The following is a 6,012-nucleotide window of genomic DNA, read 5'->3' as shown; positions in this document are numbered from 1 at the left end:
CGGGTCAGTTGACGGTGTCAATTCGTTTTCAGCCGTCGTCGAGAATGCATGGTCTTCTGTGAAAGATTTTTTTTTTTGTTGTGAAAGCTCAAAGTTGAACGAGCACATCGAGCATGCAAGGCCTTTTGTGACAGAATATTCCAGGCAAGACTAGCCAGCCAGGGACTTTCATCGGTTGCTGCTGATATGTTATTCGGTGTCTACTCCCGGAGCGTTGACGTGTCATTATCCACCCTCCGGGCACGCAGGCTGCGCATATAATAAACTTGCCTTGCCGCCGGCAATGACCAAGTCATGTTCCGACCGTTCCATCATGTTTGGTTTTTCCGCATGAGTAGGCAGCTGGACAATGATTCTCAGTCATTATGTTATCAATACTAATACAAATGTCACTCTAAAAAAATACTAGTACAAATACCCGTGCGTTGCAACGGGCGAAAAAATTCAAACATCCTCCATGTTGCATTACGCAACACTTTTTATATCTAGTGTCGACTAACGTTAGAAATAGGTTTACAAGCATGGCATTTTGGACCATAAAATTCGAAAGTCAAGAAGCCACCCTAATGGTGTTCGTCAAGACCTAATTCAGCTTCGTACTTCCATCCGATGAAGGAGTAGTTCGGCATGGAATAGTCTTTCAATCAATTTTATTTTTTCTTGTTCAGAAAAACACCATTTTGTTTTTGAAAAGGAATTTTTTTTTGCAGTTTTTCAGAACATTTTTAAAAATTGGTTCAATTTTTTGGTGACGAACATTTTTTTGAATTTTTTTATTTCATTTGTATTTTTTTGCACTGTTTTTGGGCTTGGCCCAAGCAAAAGGACTTGACCGCACGAACTCGATCTCCCTTGAGATTACGTTATTAAGGGTGTTGTATATGCATATTGCGCTGCCCTCTGCTGGAAGGGTTGTGGGATAGGATGGGGCGTACGATGAAGTTTGACCAAGTGCTTTATTCTGGAATTTGAAACATATTATTTGAGTGTTTAATTATTGCTACCCACGAATGATACTCCCTCCATTCCAGATTATAGGGATTTCTAACTTATTTCTTAATTGGATGTATATAGACGTGTTGTAGTGTGTTTCTTCACTCATTTCAGTCTGTATGTAGTCTTTATTAAAATATTCAAAGCATCTTATATTAGTGAACCAAGATAGTACATTATTGTAACCTTTATATATGAATCTTAATAAACTTCCTGCGTGCTCACAAAGAACATGATTATTTCCCTGTATCTATTTTCAAATGGGTATATCTTTTGGACTCTGCATATTTTGAAAGCATTACTATGACACATTAGAAATTAATGAGCCCCAATGACAATTGAGAATTAACTTATTTTTATATAAGTGAATCCTCTCAATTTGGACATGCCATGAACTTGGTACTTGGAAGCTATACATGAATCAAACCATAACATGAGGTAAATATAAGATTGTATTGCAGCAAAGCATACTTTCAACAAGTATGGTAATGGTGCGAGTCATTATCATTTCTCATAAACACGAAGATTGATTATTCACACAACAAAAATTAATAGAGCACTATTGTCTAGGTACATAAGTAAAGAGAATAGGCGAGCGCCACTGGATTATTTTCCAAACGGAAGTCCTCTGATAAAAATAATCAGACCCTGACCATCGCATGCAGAATGAGTAAATGGGCAATATCTGGTAACATCACAAGATTTCTTCGATTTGGCATGAACAAACCCTTCAACACCGAGTGGCATATACATATAATCCAGTCACTTTCAAAAAAGCATAGCTGAGCAACCCCTAATGAATGAGCTAGCCTGCATCGTTAAAGAAGGGCGGAAACTGTTAAAAGGAGGTCCCTTCTGACAAATAATAAGGACTACATGCTTGTAAAATGTCCTTTATTTATGGAGAAGGGGGTATCACATATAGTTGGATGCCAAGAAGTTCAATTTAGTAGAAGGGGATCCTACCCTGACCAAGATGTTGCAACAACGAACGCCTTGCCTAATGAGCTATATATGCTATGTAAGGAAATTACAGCCCCTTCCTTGATGAAATGGCGTTGTTTCATCGATTCCTTGTACAACCACAAAGCACTTTCAAGAACACCAAAACGTATATATGATAAGAGTGTATCTTGAAAGAAAAAAATGAATACCACCTGGTAGAAACAAATAACACATTTAAATGTCTGAACAAAGAAGGACATGCAAATAAAAATCAAAAGAGAATAATACCATGGCTTTAATGCTCCAATCACTATTCTAGGGTCTTGCATCAGGCATGTTGCTGCTATTGTCACCACTCCGGACAGATTTTTCTGGGCTTCTCCCAGCTGATTACCCAGGATGCCCCAACTTTTTTCTTCACTGTTTCCTCAAAATGATTTGTGCACTCTGCAAAACTAAATTATTATGAGGTTAAGCAAGTTGTAACTTCAAGTTTAGAAGATCAACACTGCTAAGCTTTTCACTAATGTATTGCAGGAGATGCAGCAAAAATAAACCAATGCAAATTAAGGAACTTAATCATCTCAAAGTAAGTACATGAAGCACTCCGATGAAGCAAATATGCCAAACCATGAATCGTATAGGTCAAGAAGCTTTACTCATGTCCACCAACGGCTCCTCACTAACGACCTCGCCTGGTGGTTTGTGCCGTTGTAGCCTGCACGAGCAATCATCATCACACGCAACTTAAGATCTAATTAATCAAAGTGCTCTTTCTCATCTAGCTGAAGAATCTCTTCCCCTGAAAAAAAAACTATACAAACTCCCTAAGTAAAAGAAAACCAAAGGCATAGATACCTTCCCTGTCAACTGTAGCTCGATGGAAAAAGTAACTTCTGATCTAATTAATCAGAGTGATCTCTCTTATCTAGTTGAAGAATCTCTTGCCCTGAAAAAAGAACTATACGAACTCCTAAGCGAAAGAAAACCAAAGGCACATATAGAAACAATTTCTTCCCTGTGAACTGAAACTCGACAGGAAACACTACCTTTGACCAATCAATTATTGCCCAGTGCCTTCGAATTACTATTGCTGCCTCAGGCCCTCAACTTTGTCCACCTGCCGATTTCTTCCATGGCTTGGGAGAATGCATTCTTCTACAGATTGGTCCCATAGGAACAAAAAAATGGATCCCAAGACTAAGCAGGCACAAGTGATCTTTTGGAAAATAAATGGGTTCCACAAGCTCAGATGAGGCGTAAACGTACTAAAAGAATCAGAAACTGTATATGGTCAACAAAGGGCATTCAAGTATCCATGATCTCATGACAAAAAGGTATCCATGATCTCAGGACAAAGAAAATACAGTCAGTTGCTAGATCCATGAATAGCTCATTATAACTGAAGAATTAAGGAGTCAGCATGAACTACATAAAGTAGGGCAGACCAAAAAGCATGCAGAAGGATCCGTTTCCCCTAAACAGTACATTGGGTGCTAAGAAATGTATTATCTGCATGGAGTGAAATTATACTTGATGCAAACCTTTGAACCGAAAATATACGCGGCTACACTTTTTTTAGACAAATGTAGCGAAATACATGTGAGCTTTATATAGACGTACCAAACCATATGAGGCAACCAGTTGAATACCAACATTAACCAACTCTCATCGCCTCTCGCCTGTAACTCTATACATAACTGTAGCATTCTGTTGCTTAATAAAAACAATGATTGCATGTAGGCCTGCAGATGCTACACCCAGAAAAGAAAGTGGAAAGTTTTCACAAATCTCGGCAGGGTGTAACCATCAATGTTGAGCCTCCTTCAATATCTGTACCATCTTTGTTCATAAGCAATTGAAATGTGAATTTATAAGAATCAGAACAATGCCCGTGTGTTGCAATGGGGCATGTATACTCTGTGCAACACCAGTCAAATGCAGCAGTCATAATAGTCCTACGGTGAAGGATAAATGAGGAAACTGACTTTGATTTCCTGCCATAATGTACTTACAGTGGCTCCAGATCGACATACAAGGCCCTTGAAATGTGTTTCCTGAATGTGTTGAATGCTTTCGTTGCAACCCGGCCCAATACAGCTATCACTACAAAAGGATGGCACAACTTAGGATTGAGCAACATAAAGCAGGACTTTATCGTTGGTACAAGCCAAGCCACATGTTAGTATGAAATTTCGAGAAGATTGTTACAGAAAAGTAAAAACACTACTGTAGGATTTAAGCAAGGTGCACTATCAATTCATAAATAGTACCCAGATGCCTACTAAAATTAAACCAGATCAATAAATCATCTAGCAAAAATCCTTGGACATTACACCTTTTCATCATTCGCCAATTCAATTCTGAAAAACCAAATCATCAACAGATGATACGAAATAGTAACAGTATGCTACTTTTGGGCTATAGTTTCTGCAGCTGATGGAGCAAGTGCAAAATATACCCAACACTCCACACGGCAAGGCACATCTTGTTCCCTATTTCAGCTTTTGGACTAAGACCACAGAGAGAGACCCGTCATTCATGGCAAGAACTGTCCTGGCAAGGATTGAAAAGATTCAAGGCCCTAAAATGGCGATGGATCCCAGTGCTAGCTAAATCTGTCTTCTAATCTACCGAATGCCTGAATGCAATGCCCTAATCACGGGCGGCGACTTCTGAATGTGATGCACTAATCTCACGACTCCTCGTGTGGAGGCGGCAGATTAGCCTGCCACGCTGCCACTGATGTCCGAGCTCTACGCGAACTTGTGGGATCCTGGGGGAGTGAGCTCCTAGGACAGTACAACACCTATGCATACGCACACCAGTACAAGAAGTTCTCCCTCCGAAACGTCACAGAACAGCTGGTCGAGCCGCCATTGACCGCCGAGCTCTCCTTCCACGCTGTCGCAGATTAGTTGGTTGCCCCGCCATCATTGACTGAGCTCTCCATTCGTGGCGCTGCAGAGCAGCATGCCACATCGCCACGCCAAGCTCTCCATCCAACCGACCACATAACTTTGCCTTCTAGTCTAAGAATAGAATAGTTTGCAAATCAATTGGTTGTCAAAGAGTAAACAAGCGATTGTCTTCTGGATAACTTTCAGTTGTTCAATGAAGATGGCTGTGCATTGTGGAATTACTCCACTGAAAATACTGGAATGCCCAAACTGAAGACCTAGACACCCAATAATAACTGTTCTTCGCAAGTTTCAGGTCAAGACAACTTGACGTTCTTGTAGCTTTGACATTGTTGTTCACAGAATCTTTTTGTATGAGTGTGCATTTCCAGTTTCATACATTATGAAACCAAAATGTCCAAGGATACAAAAAACCAAGCAGTCACGCTGCCGATACGGAAACATCACCGCATCTCAGCGATCATAAACTGGACTAATGAACTTGACCAACTATTGACTCTACTAAACCACAAATTCAGCAACTCACAGACTCTTGAATCCAGGCAAGTTAGTTAGTCCAACAGGCCGACGATTGCTGCCGGAGTAGTTTTCTATTGACATATAAACTATGTTTTATTTGTTAATTTTATGATCAAAGTTTGATACTAAATATGAGGTGGACCAATATATCAGAACAAGAGTAAGGGCATCTTCAATGGGAAACTAGTCCGTAGACATGGACGCGGGAGACGGCCATCCAACGTTGCCTGCATACATTTGGACAACAATTCGAACTAACCGGACGAAATTTGGCCAAACACGGCTGGATTTTCAGATAAACATGATGGATTTCATATAAACATGATGAATTTCATTATATTTCGCACTTACTTCAACTAAAAGTGGTGCTCCTCCGGCTCTGGAGATATTATTAATTTGCCTAATCTATTATCGCCAGATCCCGTTCCCCATGTACGGCCATTAGCCCCGAGAATTGATGCTTTCCCTTCTCCACTTTCGCCTCGGCGCTCTCCAGCTCCACCTCCGTAACCTCGGCATCCGGAGCCCTGGAAAGTGACGCTGTCCGCCTTCACGTCGCTGCAAAGTGGCTAATCGGTCGACGATGTTGAGCCTACCAAGCTTGGCTTTAACGGGAGGGAAGGCGAGCGACGGC

The sequence above is a fragment of the Triticum aestivum genome, chromosome 3A (assembly GCF_018294505.1).
Source record: "Triticum aestivum cultivar Chinese Spring chromosome 3A, IWGSC CS RefSeq v2.1, whole genome shotgun sequence".
In the NCBI taxonomy this organism is placed as follows: Eukaryota; Viridiplantae; Streptophyta; class Magnoliopsida; order Poales; family Poaceae; genus Triticum; species Triticum aestivum.
The sequence above is the reverse complement of the archived record's forward strand: the minus strand, read 5'-3'. Positions refer to the sequence as shown.